Source organism: Pinus tabuliformis, chromosome 1_1 (genome assembly GCF_031772625.1).
Source record: "Pinus tabuliformis cultivar Carrire ecotype Pingquan chromosome 1_1, CPIR1, whole genome shotgun sequence".
Lineage (NCBI taxonomy): Eukaryota > Viridiplantae > Streptophyta > Pinopsida > Pinales > Pinaceae > Pinus > Pinus tabuliformis.
The window spans coordinates 342,859,906-342,877,924 of record NC_142297.1 but is presented as its reverse complement, the minus strand read 5'-3'; the positions used below and the strand labels follow the sequence as shown (position 1 = coordinate 342,877,924).

General features: G+C 37.5%; 1 pseudogene; it reads left to right on the top strand.

The window, feature by feature from the left end:
* The window catches only part of LOC149212982 (polygalacturonate 4-alpha-galacturonosyltransferase-like), a 52,478-nt pseudogene extending 34,981 nt beyond the window's left edge, over positions 1-17,497 (top strand).
* Positions 17,498-18,019: the final 522 nt, after the last annotated feature.

Sequence of the window (18,019 nt, the reverse complement as noted above, 5' to 3'; positions counted from 1 at the left end):
TGCAGCTATGAAAGAGTATTATTTCAACGCAGATCACTCAACCACACTCTCTGCACATTCCTCCAATTTGAAATATATAAATACAAAATATTTATCCATGCTAAATCATCTTTGTTTCTATCTTCCACAAGTTTATCCGAAACTGGACAAGATCCTTTTCTGGGATGATGATATTGTGGTGCAGAAAGATTTGACGCCCTTGTGGTCAATAGATCTTCATGGAAAGGTTAATGGTTCAATGGAAACTTATGGAGAAAGCTTTTGACGGTTTGACAAATACCTTAATTTTTCCAAGCTGCACATCCAGGCACTTTGATCCTAATGCTTGTGGTTGGGCATATGGGATGAATGTATTTGATCTCAAATAATGGAAGAAATAGGATATAACTAGAATATATCACAAGTGGCAGAACATGGTAAGTGTGTAGTGTGGTTTATTTATGTTAATTCCTGTGATGCTTACTTTAAAGTATTTGAAGTAAATCTGAAGTAATTAACTAGAAAACTTAATGGGTTTTTCTTTGTTCGATTTCTAAAATTTTCTTTTATTGTATGTCAGAATGAGGATAGAGTGTTGTGGAAGCTTAGAACACTACCCCATGGATTTTCACATTGGCTGCTTCTAAATCAAGAGTAGTAAGTGCTTCCATTTGCATTTGGTGTTCATATCCTTTGTTTCTTTTAAAGTTGCAGTCTGTGTGTCAATCTTTTTGCTTTTCATTCTCTTTTTTATAACTGGTAATTGATATGAATGTTTCAGGGTACCTGAGAAGATCAAGGCTATGGGTCATGTCCTATCTAGGGCTAGAGAACAATTTTATGGTTGTGCGAAAGTAACAAAGAAGTTGCAAGCCATGCCTTAGTCTGCAAATGAGCAAGGACCTTGGAAAAGAAAAGTAAATTTTTAAGTCAAGTGGCAACAAAGTCTATTCCCATGGGCCTGCACTGTCTGTCCATGCGATTGGCCATAGATTATTACTTTCTTCCTCTTGAAAAGCGATAATTTCCTAAAAAGGACAAGTTGGAGGATCCGACTCTTTATCACTATGCATTATTTTCTGACAATGTATTGGCTGCATATGTGGCTGTGAATTAAACTGTCATGAATGCTAAGGTGAAGTGTTATTAATTTAAATTACTCTAAAGTTTGGAAGTCCAACAGTTTTGCTGCATTTTACATTTAATATTTGGATCTCATTGTAGGTGATTTACATGTGTTTTCAGGAATCTGAGAAACATGTATTTCATCTCATCACAGACAAGTTAAATTTTGGGGCCATGAAAATGTGGGTTTTACTTAATCCCCTAGGGAAAGCTACGATACGTGTAGAAAATGTAGATGATTTTAAATGGCTCAATTCCTCCTATTGCCCTGTGATTCGCCAACTTGAATCCGCAGCTATGAAAGAGTATTATTTCAAGGCAGATCACTCGACTTCACTCTCAGCACGTTCCTCCAATTTGAAATATATAAATACAAAATATTTATCCATGCTAAATCATCTTCATTTCTATCTTCCACAAGTTTATCCCAAAATGGACAAGATACTTTTCTTGGATGATGATATTGTGGTGCAGAAAGATTTGATGCCCTTGTGGTCAGTAGATCTTCATGGAAAGGTTAATGGTTTAGTTGAAACTTGTGGAGAAAGCTTTCACCGGTTTAACAAATACCTTAATTTTTCCAATCCGCACATAGCCAGGCACTTTGATCCTAATGCTTGTGGTTGGGAATATGGGATGAATGTATTTGATCTCAAAGAATGGAAGAAACAAGATATAACTAGAATATATCACAAGTGGCAGAACACGGTAAGTGTGTAGTGTGGTTTATTTATGTTAATTCCTGTGATGCTTTAAAGTATTTGAAGTAAATCTGAAGTAATTAGCTAGAAAACTTAATGGGTTTTTCTTTGTTCAATTTCTAAGTTTTTATTTTATTATATGTCAGAATGAGGATAGAGTGTTGTGGAGGCTTGGAACACTACCTCCTAGATTGAACGTTTTATGGCTAGACCCATCCTTTGGACAACTCTTGGCATGTGCTAGGTTTAGGATATAATCCTAGTGTGGAATGTTGAGAGATTGACAATGCAGTTGTTGTTCATTACAATGGGAACATGAAACCTTGGTTAGAGCTGGCAATGAGGGTTAATTTGCACATGGACATCTCTCTTTTGACAATGAAGGCAATATGCTAGGCTCTCATCTAATATATGTTCCTAAGATATAATAAACTTATGGTGTATGAGTTATCATCATTCTTACTCAGTTATATTATATGTGCTCCCTGTCTTTGTGCTCATGGCTGAAATAAATAACTCTCCATTGCATTTCTATTAGCATCATTCAGAAACTCTTGATTGATTGATGCTCTATGAAATGCATTAGCTCTAAGTTACTCATAATCCACTTTCTTGTTGAGTTAGAGGTCAACTGCCACAGTTCTGGAGCTGTTGCATTTCCCCAAGGAGTTGCTAATTTGGTTTCTGTACGATTGTTAAGAATTTCTCTCTCCTTACCTGGAGTGTTCTTAGGCGTTCTTGGGTGGATTTCTACTTACTAGAATCGTTTCCCTCTCCCCTGAGCATTATTTTCATTTGCTGTGGTGAGTTTGAGCTCAATCTTGGTTGTCTGAAAGGCCATAGTTAGTAGACAAGGCCATACATAACTATAGGAGATCATTGGCTTTCCAATTTCCCTTCATTCCCATAAATCCATCGAATACATGGGTGCTGAAATCTACAAGGCAAAGCATTCTTGATGTGTATTTATGGTAGAATGTAATTATATTATAATTTTGTTAAATAGAGATTCATTACTTGAGTGATTCAAATTATATGTTGTTCCATTGGTATTGGGAATCGTTACATGAGAACTCATTAACTACAATTATTCACCAATAATATCCAGAGGTTGTTCTGTACTAGAATGATGATTGTCCAGTATGATGTATAATGAGGATAAGATTGAAGAAATGAATGAGGAGAAATCACATTCAAGGGGCAGTGTGGATGAAAGTTGTACTGTAGAAAAAGAAAATACAACAGTATGGACAAATATGGACAAATTCTGATGAAGATCATGCAACATCAACCAACTTTGATGAAAACACAAAGTGTGAACAGTCTGAGTTGTCTAATTTCGCACTTATTGCATATTCAGCTGGTGGATCTGTATCTTCTTGTATTGATAATATGGAAGATCAAGATTACATATAACAATGTATACAACTTTTTACCTTAAGGCAAAGTGTTGGGCAGAAGAACCTCAAGGAAAACTCCCCTGAGACAAGTATCAAGTCAGTGAGCAAAAACTATTGTAAAGATGCTAGCAGTCAATTGTCTAAGGGTGATGTTTGGATGCCCTCACAAGAACTAAATATTGTATCCCACTATCTAAATGATCTTCTCTCAAGTAAAAAGTGTATGCTAATAAATGCTTATGGGAAAAAGGCACAACACATTTATCTTTGGTTTGGAGCTTATCCATATTTCCCATGATGTAAATAGTTATAATGTCGTGTTGAATAGATTTTTGGCACACCTTTAAGAAGGTATGATTATCAAATGGGGGCTAGAAATCTAAAATTTTATCCATTGAATTAGATATAGGATTATATTTGTCTAGATGGGAAGGTTGATATAGTTTGAGATTGTAGGAATTAATTATTGGAGAATACCCTATTGTAGAGGAAGCTTTGGGTTGAATGAAATTTGATGAACCTACTATAGAATATGTGAGCTAATTTTTTTATTTTTAATATATTTTTGCCTTATACTATTTCTTATAACGGATGGCATATGATATGTAGGAAGCTTTTCACTCTATATAAGATATTCATGTCCTTGTGTATGGTCAAGAAGATTCCTAAACCTCAAATGACGACAATATGCTATTCAAAGTTAACAAAGATATTTTGGATATTAGAAAGTCATTTGTATCATGCTTATGCATGGTACAAGCTCTATATCCTCCAAAAAAGCTACAATAAATACTTAGCATAGAAGGATTTGTAGCTGATGGCATCATCTAGATTGTTGGCTGCCATTGTGAAATGGGATGAGGGAAATGTGTAGAAAAATCATATTCTAGAAACCATTTATCTTTGGTTGGGAGTTTACCCATATTTCCCATGATGTAAATAGTTATAATGTCATGTTGAGTAGATTTTTGGCACACCTTTAAGAAGGTATCACTATCGAATGGGGGCCAGAAATCTAAAATGTTATCTATTGAATTAGATATAGGATTATATTTGTCTAGATGGGAAGGTTGATATAGTTTGATCTTGTAGGAATTAATTATTGGAGAATACCCTATTGCAGAGGAAGCTTTGGGTTGAATGAAATTTCATGAACCTATTATATAATCTGTGAGCTAGATTATTTTTATTTTTAATATATTTTTGCCTTATACTATTTCTTATGACAAATGGCATATGATATGTAGGAAGATTTTCACTCTATAGAAGATATTCATGGCCTTGTGTATGGTCAAGAATATTCCTAAACCTCAAATGACAACAATCTACTATTCAAAGTTAACAAATATATTTTAGATATTAGAAAGTCATTTATATCATGCTTATGCATGGTAGAAGCTCTATATTCTCCAGAAAAGCTACAATAAATACTTAGCATAGAAGGATTTGCAGCTGATGGCATCATCTAGATTGTTGGATACCATTTTTATTATGCCCTATGATCACAAGCATGGGGCTCACCATTTTGAGCTAGAGAATGAGAAGGAAAGAAGTTGAAGAATGGCTAGTCTTCTAAGTTTTGGGATTTAGTTTGGATTCTAAAATGGATACCAGAGAAGTGGTAAGTTATTTCAATGAAAAGGCTTAAGTTCATCTGTCACTGTTTGAGATGTTTGCATTTGTATATGTTTTTCTAGTATAAGTATTATATTTTATGCTTAGTTCAAGGAGTTTTCTTCCAATATGTCTAATAATAATATGTTTTTTGGGCAGTTGTCAAGCTGAATACCTCTATTTGAAGTGGTAAGTAATAGGTACAAAGATCATTAAAGAGTTTATTTTTGAAATTAAGTCTTTCCTTGATGTTACTGAGAAGTGAGAACACACATATATTCTTCTAAGCACTTCTTATGCTTGTACAGGTTACCTCCCATATGTCTTTCCATATGTACCTTGTACCTTCTTACCTCCCAATGTACCTTGTTACCTCCAAACTTGCAAGTAAATTGTTACCTTCCATATGAAGAATTATCGGCCACTGAGACAGAAATCAATGTTTCACCTACCAAAGGTCCCAATGTTCAATCAAAAGTAGTACCCATAGCAACAACTCCACCTCCTATCCTAGATCTTCTTGGTTATTTGATAGGTTTAGGCAATGCACTTGTCCCTAGAGATTAGTGAGTAGTAAGCTCTGGGTGGGTATTAGATAGTCAATTCCATTTCATTTTGTAAATAACAAATGGAAAAAATTGGCTTTATTGTTATTAGATGTGAATTGTATTTACTATGATAAGTGTCAACCTGATTAAAGCAACTTGTGATATTTGGTTAATGCTTTGTGCAGGCCTCCATTGCCTGTTTTACTTGCAACATCAGTATGTCAAGACCTTCAGATCAATGGAAAATTTATATGGCGCGATGTTCAAATTTTTTACAGCTTGAAGCTTTAGAATAACTTTTTTGGTCTTGCAGCTGTTGGACCTCTACAGGTACAATTCATAAAATGTGAAAATAGTTGAGATATTAGTTCTATTTACTGTCAATATTGCTAGTTTAATAGGATGTAGATGCACATCTATTTTGAGTCCTTTTCCTAAGTTTTGTTCCTGGTAAATTAGGTGCCACCATTGTAGCTTGGTAGCTCAGCACACACACTGTTACCAATGGTACTATTTCAAAACATATCTCTTGGACCAGCAAATGCTCTTTTGTAGGTGGAAGTAAAAAATAATCAGCAACTTATTTGGTATTTTAATGATAATATTTCATTTGAAGTTTTCTTCACTGAGGATGACAGGATGGAGCGTGCAACATTTCTGGACGTAATAATGAATGATAGGATCTAAATTTTAAGCTTTGGAAGTTTTCTTCATTGAGGATGGAAAGATGGAGCATGCAACGTTTCTAGAGGTAATAATGAATGCTAGGACCATTCCCTCTCCGCCACTCTGCCTGTGCCTTCGACTCTGTTGGATTTTTAGGACTTTTGGGTCAGAAGGATTGGGCAGGATGGACAAGTCCGAGAGATCAAAAGGGGAAGAGGAAGAGCACATAGACGGTGAGCGTGTTCTCTCTATTGAAAAGTTGCAAGAAATCTAGGATGAGCTTGAGAGGGTAAGTTCTCATGCACTCTGAAAACTGTCTTTTGGGGTTATTTTATTTTATTTATTTATTTTTAAATTGGTTTTTTTCTTATCTTTTTTTAAAACATTTTGCCCATTCCTTTCACTATGTATTATTTTTCTGATTTATTGGTGCATATGTGGATTGATAGAATTTTTGCTTGTCCGTGGGCTACTTGAGAATGATTTCTTATAGCCCTTAACAACGGTTTTGAGGAAAAGAGCGATTTTTTTAGTAAACCGACACTTCATCTTCATATTCTTTCACTCTTTTGGATATGGACATTTTGATTGGTTTACATATATTGTTTTTCCAATAATGTCGGGCAAATTATTTCGAGGAAAAATTGAAACTAGAACATCCTCAAATTAGTTATTTTAGTTTTTTTTCCATATCCATTTATTGTTTTGGCGTGAGTTGGTAAAACTCGGGGTTAAACAAATGTAATATTTTATGCGACAATTCTTGATTAGTTACAGTCAGCCTGTTTACGATTAGGTTCATAATGACCTGGTGACCTGAGGCTTTCTCAATGTAGTATGCTGCACTCCTAAATCCCTTCTGGTCTCAATTACAGTCTGCACGTTTATGATAAGGTCATAGTGGCCTGGTCACCTGGGCTACTCTCGGCCTAGTCACTGCCCCAAAGGATCTAACAAGGTTGTTAAACTTAATGGAAAAAGATCGCAATTCTATTCGGCACTTGCCCTTAGGGAAGGGTAGACCTGCCTTACCTATATGGTTGTTGACAGTTGGCTTATTCTTACATTCGTCTTTTTATTAGTTGCTGGAAAGCTTTCTTGGAGGAATTTGTGGATAGAGTTTAAGTTGGATTCTGGATGATACTCAGAGTATTCCTACATTACATATTTGTAATTTCATAGTTTCATTGAATTGAGGAAGAACCAGATTCATTGTATCACTTTTGTTTTCCCTTTCCCCACTTATATGGCGATGTTGCAACTCTGGATTTTATTTTTTCCTTCTACTTTTTCTCTCTGAGATTGAATCTAAAGTTTCCAGTACCTAGCAAAGCCTTTTTCTCTTCTATCATAAGATGCATATGTGTGTAAACCTATGTAGTTGATGAAATAAGTTTGGAGTGGATTGAAACAGTGAGATTTTTCTATGGCGGTGGCGATGGATCATTTTTTCAATTGAGCATAACATGTCTATATGATATAATGGAGAAAAATGGAAAACAAAGTGAAATTTTTAAAGGTTGCATTGAGCTGCTCTCATTTGGCTATTCATCTCCAGTTATGTTGAATGTTAGAATTGGGGGCCAACTGCAAATTTATTTTTTCTTTCATGAGACCGCAGAAATCGGTCTCCAAATGAATTGAAAATGTCTTGGTGCACTCTGGGTTGTTCTATCACTATTCTTACATGGGATGTTTGTATTCAAGTCATTCAGGTTATTATTCTTTTTAGTTATTATATGATGTCCAACTATGTGGGGCCTTCTACATGGGTAAATTACACTTGGGTATTATGGACAATTGAGTCCTCAATTATTTTTTGTGCGTTTCCTTTCACTACAGGATCTTTAACATTCATTACTATTTGATACACTGAGCATTAAATATCATCTGCCCTTCTTTGTGCTTTGCCTTTCACTATAGGGTCATTAACATTCAATACTGTTTGATACACTGAGCATTAAATATCATCTGCCCTTCACCATAAACCATAAAAAAATAAATCTTTCTTTATATATAATTTATTTCAATGAAGGAAAGGGAGAGAGCCGTTGTTTCAATTTCTCTATGGTGACATACACCAAACTGTGAAACACATCGTTTCTATTTTAATAGAATAAGCATGCAGTGCATTGAATTAAAAATCGAATTATATGAAAGCTACAAATCAGAACACCCATTTTTAAAAATCCCTCTATCAGGGAACAACATGGAAATATGCTTATTTCCATTAGAATCGAGTGCCAAGGCTATGATACGCAGCTTAATGTTATGAACATTTCAGCCTATTTACATGAGATCGTCATTGTGAACTAATGGCATTCTAGGAAGGGGTGTCTTCCTTGTGTACAATCTGAAACAAGTTCTTCGTTAGATATATCAAATTTTCTGATAATACAACATTCAATAATCATGTGATTCTGGATCCTATGAATAATAATAATGCGATACATAGGACTGAGAATTGACCATGGTTAGCAATGTCTAATCTCAGTAATTAGGCAGGGAAGACTGCAACTGAAGAAGGTGATGATAGCAATCTGTAGCAGAAGGCCTTTGATTTGGGTCTTGTTCCAAGCATCTATTCTGTAAATTCCTCAACAGCTCAAACACATTCAGCCCACTTGTCCTAAAAAGGTGTCCAGTACTCCACACATCAACTTTAACCCCATGAACACCCCTAGACATCTCAAGAGCATGGTTCAAGCCACTAAGATTATGAGGGTAAATCTGAGGTGCACCAATGGCATCCTCAAAATATATTATAAACCACTCATCTAATTCAATGTTCTTCATCACATTATCCCACCTGAGATCCCTGTGCATAAACAAAAGGGTGTGCAAAGGCACCAGTGCCTTGGTCACAAATTTGAGACCTTCGACAAGCTGTTTTGGTTTGGTGTTTGGGTTTGTTCGTAGTTTTTAATTTTTATCTTTTCTCTTTAATTTAAAATCAACGACTATAAATGTAATTCTAAGGATTTCCATAACTCTTCACTTGGTTTGGTGTTTGGGTTTGTTCATAGCTTTTAATTTTTATCTTTTAACTTTTTTCTTTAATTTAAAATCAATGACTATAAATGTAATTTTAAGGATTGACATAACTCTTCACATAATTTTTTAAAGTGTGCTAGCTCAATGGAAGATCGTCTGCGTTAGAAGGTAACATGAATTAATCAATGATTTTGTAGTTCATTTTTAATTAAATGGTTTTTATATCGATTTATTTCGATGGTGAGATATTTTTGGATTCATTGCTTTATATTGTCTCTAAAGAGACAAAAGTGATCTTTAAATAATTTTTTTATCATCTCTAGAGAGACAATAGCTAGTATTAAAGACATATTGTCTCTAATCCAAGTGTTGTCTTTAGAAAGACAAAAATGAAATTGTCTCCAGTGAGACAAAAATGAAATTGTCTCCTAAGAGACAATAATGGTTGTGTTATATACTCTCTTTATAGAGACAATATTTTTTAAGACAATAATGTTTAAAACAATATACTTTAAGACAATATTTGATAAGGCGATAATATTTAAAACACTATTTTTTAAACAATAATCTTTAAGACAATAATTTCTGAGACACCCGACAATATCTAAGACAATACACAATTTTTTTTTTCTTAAGACAATTTACCCAAAAATTGTCTCAAATATTGTCTTAAAACCCTCCTTTATGTAGTAGTGTAAACTAACTGTATATCAACACATAGTCAGTCCTAGATAAACCGATAATCTTGCACGGCATTTATTCTTTCCCATACCTACCATGCAATAATAATGTACTTAACCAAAACCAAAAGAAAAGAAATCGACAACGCCTTTGTGTAGACCAAAAAGAAATCGAAATCATGAACCATGACATATTTGTGCATATACTACACTGAAGAAATATTTAACGACATGTACTGCATTGAAGAAATATGAAGCAAGATATCACATAAATATCTATAAATATGTAACAATAGGTACACTTAAATTTAATTAGATACATTTAAATGAATATATACATTAAATTTAATTTTGATTGATAATTTTTTATTTAATTAATTATTCAATTAACTACTTATTAGGAGATATCACGACCTGACCATAAAATCATTAAAACAAAGTAACCAAGCAAGTAGGTTTTTCTCCTACATAAATCAGAATTGCAATATACCAACATCCATCTTCTTCTATTTATAAGTAAATAGAGTATTTGGCTCTAAGCTAACTATATATCAACACATAGTCAGTCTTAGATAAACAGATAATCTTCGACTGCATTTATTCTTTCCCATGCCTGGAATGCAATAATAATGTACTTAAACAAAACCTTGAATTGATATGGGAATGCCTTATAAGTAGACTATTTGGCTCTAAACTAACAGATAATCTTCGACTGCATTTATTTTTTCCCATACCTGCCATGCAATGACAATGTAATTAACCCTAAGGAAAAGAAATTCATGACATATTTAATGCCAAAATTATTAACGATGACATATTTGTGCATATAGTGCAGTAGTGAAGAAAAACGAAGCATAAATTTCAGAGAGGAAAACAAAAGCCACTTAGTATAAGTTGGTCTAGTTAAGTTGCCATTACCTGGTGTCATAAGTTGCTCTACAATTTTATCAGGCTGTTGTTGCTGCCGCCTTTGTTGTTGCTCTTGGTGTTGTTATTGTTGCCGACGACGGGATTGTTCATGGTGTTGTTGCTCTTGGTGTTGTTGTTATTGCCGCTGTTGTCGCCGAGGATTGGATTCCCATGGATCTGGGTGTTGGGGCCAATGACGTTCTTATCGCCGTTGTCAAACTTGCGGTCAACCTTGTTGTTATGGCCGCTGACGTTATTCCCACTTCTGCCATAACATGGACATTGATAAGTTACTGTGAATCAATGCTTAACGTTACTATGAATGTGAGCAAAACAATGATATCTCACAGATTAGAAATATACAACCATACCTAGAACTAGAGTAGGGCGAATTCCATAAGCAAGAGGTGAGAAATACAATTGCATAGCCTGCCTTATCACTACTACACCAAGGGCACTTTTAAGACATTTTTTAAAGAAAAAATAAATCTTTTGTCTTAAAAAATCATTTTTTATTTTAGTTATTTTACATTAAAAATTAATATCAATTGATTTGTCTTAAATATAAACTTTAAGACAAAAATAGGCTGAGACAAAAATATATTAGGACAAAGCTATATATTTAAGACAAAAATAGTTTAAGACAAAAGTAGTTTGAGACAAAAATATTTTAAGACAAAACTTTATATTTAAGACAAAAATAATTTAAGACGAAAATATTTTGAGACAAAACTTTATATTTAAGACAAAAGTAGTTTGAGACAAAAATTTAAAGACAAAACTTTATATTCAAGACAAAAATAGTTTAAGACAAAAAAAATTTAAGACAAAATTATTTTAAGACAAAAACAATTTAAGACAAAATTATTTTAAGACAAAGCTTTATATTTAATACAATGACCACTTTAGATCAAACCTATGTTTAATACGATATTTCACTTCGAATGAAAATGGAGAGCGAAGCGCTTAGGGTTTGACGCTGCTCTGCAACTGGTAGACCTTCATAGAGTGCGCCGTTCTGCCATTAACCTTCAGCCATAAGGTAGCTACAACACAATAAGGAATAGCTATCATGCAATGGAACCCCCTCAAGGGGAGGACATGACGCCTCCCCCCGCTGATACGGAAAACCGCCTGCGACAGACTAAAAATGTCAGGATGGACCCTCCAAAAGATACAGCAACAGAGAATGAAAATATGTCAATGAATAACAACAAAAATGGAGAACCACGAGTGACGTCAAACACCTGCAAGCCGGTAGCAGTTGAAAAACCCAAAATCGAGCTCCCAAGTCAGCGCATCAACACTTACATCCAGTTTATGAGGGATCATGCTTTGATAGGAAAGTTCATAGGCCTTTGGCCAATGGAGAAAGCTTTGCACGGCTGGATCACAGCCAAATGGAAGCCAAAAGGGCACATAACACTGCAGTTAGGGACTAAGGGCTTCTTTACTACCATTTTCAATTGTTTAGAGGACCGAAATAGGGTATTGGATGGAGGACCATATTTCTTCAACGCAACAGGGCTATACCTAAGAGGATGGATCGAGAGCTTTAACCTGGAAAAAGAAGATCTGAGCTAGGCCTCGGTGTGGTTGCACCTTTATTCTCTCCCTCTGGAGTATTGGGACGAAGACTCTTTGCGAGACATTGGGAATGGTTTAGGCGAATTCATCAAAGTGGCAGAGGAGACAAAGCTGAAGCGATACACCTCCTATGCGCGGATCTGTGTATACATGTACCCCAACAAAGCTCTCCCGGACGTGGTAAGCCTCTACCATGATGATTATGAATGGTTACAAACAATATATTACCAGCATGTACCATTCTGTTGTCGAAAATACCACGCCCTGGGCCATTTATTCCGAGACTCTCCCTCCAATATGAAATCCACGACCACCCCTTCAAGGGACAAATCCAACTCGGATGGGTTTACAAAAGTTCCCAATCACAAAAAGACCCATAAAAAGCCCTCTACTTCAGTCAAAAAACCTGTCACCAGCACCTCCTTGCCTTCAACAAGCAACAGCTTTGAAATCTTGCTCCAGCCGGAGGTTCATATTTTAGATAATCAGAAACAACCTGAAGCCATTCCTAAGACTTCCGCCCATTCTGCTCCATCAAGCTCAAAGAAAGCCCTCACTTCTAAGCAACCTGTGGACACCAAAACGCCCTCTCCCAGTAACATGCAGAAAAGGACTACTCAAGGTATGGAGGTAGATAGCACTCAGATGCAGCTCACGATTGTAGATGATACAGAGGCAGAGTAGGAAACAATACAGCACATGGAAGAGGAACTGGAGAGCTTCGACATTGGAGATCTAGATATACTGGGACTTGAACAGGCTTGTAAGAAAAAGGAATATGACAAAATTCCTGAGTGACAGCTAGAGAACTTAGAAGTAATTCTCTCAAGAGCACAGAAGCAAAGATCATTAGGTGTCCAAACTGGTAGTCAGTGGGATGGAAGAAATATCTTCAAAGACAACAAGAAACGAGAACGGAAAACCGATCTTCAGAGAACCATCCACATAGGGAAGATGCTGGTGGAATCTGGAAGATACTCCAAGCTCACCAAATACTATAATCCCCTTCCCAATCGTGAATCATGAAGCTCATCTCATGGAACATTAGAGGGCTCAACAGCTCGGGGAAGGGACGATTAATAAAGAACATGCTACAACATGAAAAGCCTCAAATTCTCTTCTTGCAGGAGACCAAGTATAATTCCACAACGTTGGATCAGATCCTTGCCAAAGCATAGCTAGGAAGCAAAGAAGTGGCGGTGGAAGCCATGGAAGCCTCAGGAGGGCTAGCCATCGTTTGGGATGATACAACTATAACACTTACCAACATACATGCTAGTAAGCACTTTATTCAGGCCAAGTTTCAATTAATAGGGACAAATGTTCATGGACACTTAACTAATGTCTACTTCCCCCAGGGGGCAACAAACAAAGTAGACACACTGAACACCCTAACTCAGAGCAACTCAGAAAGATCCCACCCACTTTGGATCACAGGAGGGGACTTCAACATGATTACAAGATTGGAGGAAAAAAGAGGAGGACGGATCAAGCTGGACCGTGAAAGCAAGCACTTCAAAAACTACATTCATAACAATAGGCTTATAGATATGGAATTCAACAATGGCGTTTATACTTGGAAAAACAAGCATGTAGATGCCCACCAAATTGCATCTTGGTTAGACAGATTCCTGATCTCTGATAACGCAATACATCTTGGCGGGGATCTCTTGGCCTCTATATTGCCACTCTCTGGCTTGGACCATTGGCCTATTAGGCTTCACTGGCAAAGACCAGGAGACAATGTTCACAGGCCCTTTCGCTTTGAAGCCTTTTAGCTGAATCACCCCGATTTTCATAACCTAATAACAAAGACATGGAGAAATTTCACACCACTAGAAGGCGCAAAAATGTGCAAGCTCCAACAAAAGATAAAACATATCAAGGAAAAAATAAAACACTGGAATCGCTTTACCTTCAGCAATATCTTTCAGGCACAAAACACTCTTGAACAAGAAATGCAAAATTATAGCAGAGAATCATAGTTGAAGGCAGATCCGAAACCATAGCAAAACAGGGATGTCAACTACAAACGCATATCTCAAAAAGAGCAAGACAGGCAGAGATTCTTTGGAGACAAAAATCGAGGATCTGATGGCTTAAAGAGGGCAAACGCAATACAAAGTTCTTCCACCATACCACTATCCAACGGAAAATGCACATCAACATTACTTTCCTACAAAATCGACAAGGGGAACATCTAGAGAAGCATGAAGATATAGAACTGGAACTCCTCACCAACTTTCAGAGGGTGCATCAGGAAATGGAGACCGATCAACTGCCAGTTATAGAGAAGATCATCAAGACTATTCCTAAGATCGTAACTGAGGAACACAATCAAATACTCCTCAGGCCTATTTCTTTACATGAAGTGGAGACAGCTATGCGACAACTTAAAGTTGGGAAAGCACTTGGACCAAACGGCTTCACTTCGGACTTCTTTCACAACTTCTGGGATCTAATCAAGGAGGAAGTCTGGTAAGTAGTTGAGGAGTCCAGAGTTAATAGATGGGTGCTTCCATCCTTGAAGGCCACCTTCATTGCCCTCATCCCTAAGGAGGAGAATAGCCAGACTCCGGACAAATTCCAACCTATTGCACTATGCAATGTATTGTATAAAATTGTCTCCAAAGTGATCGCCACACACCTGAAGCCCCTGCTTCCTCTTCTTATATCACCAGAGCAATCAGGTTACATGGAAGGAAGGCAGATCACTGATGGCATAATTTTGACTCATGAAATCATTCACTCCCTAAAGCAAACCAAAAAGGTAGGTATGCTCCTAAAAACAGGCCTCTCAAAAGCTTTGGATACTTTAAACTGGAAATATATTCAAAAAATACTGCTAGCCTTTGGCTTTACCCCCCCCCCCCACCCTCTTGGGTAAGATGGATTATGAGTCTCATCACTTCTACCTTTTTCTCAATTCTTGTCAACGGGACCCCCTCCACCCCCTTCCACCCGTACAGAGGTATTCGACAAGGGGACCCTCTCTCACCCTTTCTATTTGTTATTATGGCAGAAGGTCTTGGACGTTACATCAAAGATGCCCTTCAAAACCAGCAATTACGTGACCTTTCTTTCTAGAATACCCCTACTTTCACCCACCAGCAATTTGTGGATGACAATATGTTATTTGGTCATCCTTCGGTCCAGGAAGCCTGTAAGATGAAATCAATTTTATCTAAATTTTCGGATGCCTCTGGCGCCTGCATTAACAAATCAAAATCTCAAGTCTTCTTCTTTCACACACCTCCCATCACTCAAGCCTCCATAGCTAGAATTATGGGCTTCTCGATTGCATCTCTGCCCTCCAAATACCTGGGAGCTCCAATGACAGCCTCTGCCTTAAAGAACTCATCTTCGAAAATTCTCCTAGAAAAACTGGAAGCCCGTATCTCTTCATGGACCTTCAGATCTCTCAATATGGCGAGTCACCTAGTTCTAATCAAGGTAGTGCTACAATCTATGCTGCTCTACCTCTTCACGGTCCTGGCAGCACCCAAATGGGTTCTTAAAGAAATCAAAAATCTTTAACGGGATTTTTTGTGGGGGAATACGAAACAAAAAAGAAAATGGGCTCTGGTAAAGTGGGAAACAGTTTGTTACCCAAAATCCTCTGGAGGCACTAGATTACAGGATCCTCAGCACAGTAACGAGGTCATGGGAGCGCGCATCTAGTGGAGATGGCTCTCGAACCCATATACTCCTTGGGCAATCCTCTGGACAGCTAAGTATGCTCATAATAGACCAGTGGATGATTTAATTCGGCTCAAAGAAGTTGGCACATGCCCTCTAATTTGGAATGCTGCCAAACAACATAAAGATCTAATCCAAGGACCAAAATTGAAGGACCTACTCATGCCCCACTAGCTTCAGGATTGGGTAGAGCAACCAATGATCAAAGTAAATCAACTTTGGAGGAAGTTCACAACCAAGGTTATAGGCAATGGTTATGCTCGAACCTCATTCTTGGGCAAGCCACGCAATCCATCAAAGATAGCCTAGATACGAAACTCTCAAACAGGAAAATTTGCCAATCAGATAAGAAAGACATCATCAGATGGGGTTATGAAATGAGAGGTACCTTCACTTCTCAGGAAGCATATCATACAATACTAAGGGACCATACTGTCAAGGATAGCCTCTGGCACAAAGTTTGGGAACCACCAATTTGGCAAAAAATCTCCACCTTTCTTTGGTTGTTGTGCCAAAATTGAATCCTTACTTGGGATAATCAAAGGAAACGGAATTTTCACGGACCTTCCATCTGCCCAAATTGTAAACAGGCAGAAGAAACTAAGGAACATCTCCTAAACTCATGTCTATTAGAAACCCGACTTTGGGAGAAGGTTAGCTTCAGATGTCAAAGAGATGGGCGAAATAAGGAGAATTCAACCAGCACTATTCATTCGTGGGCACCTCACGCTTATAAAAGAAAAATCTTAAACGCCTTATGGAAGCTAATACCAGGTTTCCTCATGTGGACAGTCTAGAAAGAGAGAAATATCCGCATCTTCAAAGACCATTCCTCTCCCATAGAAGTTCTATGGATCAATATATGTCAAAACATACGAGAAACCTTGATGCTCCAAATGTGGCTTGATGATGATTTCCCATCCACACCACATGAACAAAATATATGGCTGAACTGGAACCTTCAGTGGAACCATGAGTAGGTACACCTAAGGAAAATCCCTCCCTCTGGAGATACACCTGACAAATGGACTCCACCCCCACCACACATGGTACTACTCAACTTTAATGGAGCATCAAAGGGAAATCTAGGTAAAGCAGGATTTGGGGGAATATTTAGAAATCACAAGGGCAATGTTCTCCAAACATTCATGGGGTCAATAGGTTGGCATACAAACAACTCAGCCGAATTAGAAGGAATTTGGCAAGGACTTCCCCTGGCTCAGAACAATAGATTCTTCCCACTTATAATTGAAGGGGACTCTCAGATCTTAATTAACATGATCAACCAGATCGTACAGGGAACTCCAACACATAAAGTGGGTAGCAGTTGGAGATTGGCGGAAAGGCTGGAACAGATTGAACAGTGGCTACTCATTCATAGAGCAGTTACCATCAGGCACACTCGTCGGAATGGTAACAAAGTAGTAGACCTCCTAGCAAACATTGGTGTTGAAAGTGGTAAGACTATTCATGTAGGAGCTCTTAGCACTATAGCCAATACTCATCAATTGCAAGATTTCAATGATCTAGTGCAAAAGGAAAGGGAAAATGCAGAGGAAACGCACCCGGATGTGGGTGTCAACAAAGACATTTAAATGACAAGATGGATCGCCGATGGGTTGGGAAGCCATCTGGCTAAGTGATTTGTCCTAAGATCTCACCGCAGATGGATTAAAAACACCTTGCAAGTGACATTTATTAACTCCGAAAGCTGTGACGAGCTCACCTCCTTCAACACCATGGCCCCTGCAAACCGTTTTGTTACTCCTCCCCTTCTCCATGGCGTTTGTCCTCTGCAAGCGACTGAACTGTGTTTTAGAACTGCTACAGGAAGTTGTTGCCTAATTCTCCCTTGTCAGGATTTTGGTAATGGTTTTCATTTTTCGCATTCCCGTCATTGTCTTCTTGGTTGTGGTTTGCCCACCCCTGCACCCGCTCATCGTCGCCTTCATTCCAATTCTTCCGCTGTTAATTCAGCCATGGCTCGCCTCAGGCACCGCATGCGCAGTAGGCGTGGAGGTTCACGTGGAGGTTTTAACCACTCGCGAGCTTCTACCAGTTCCACCTCTGACTCCCTGGACTCAACTACTGAATTGCCCAACTCGCTCATTAACCCC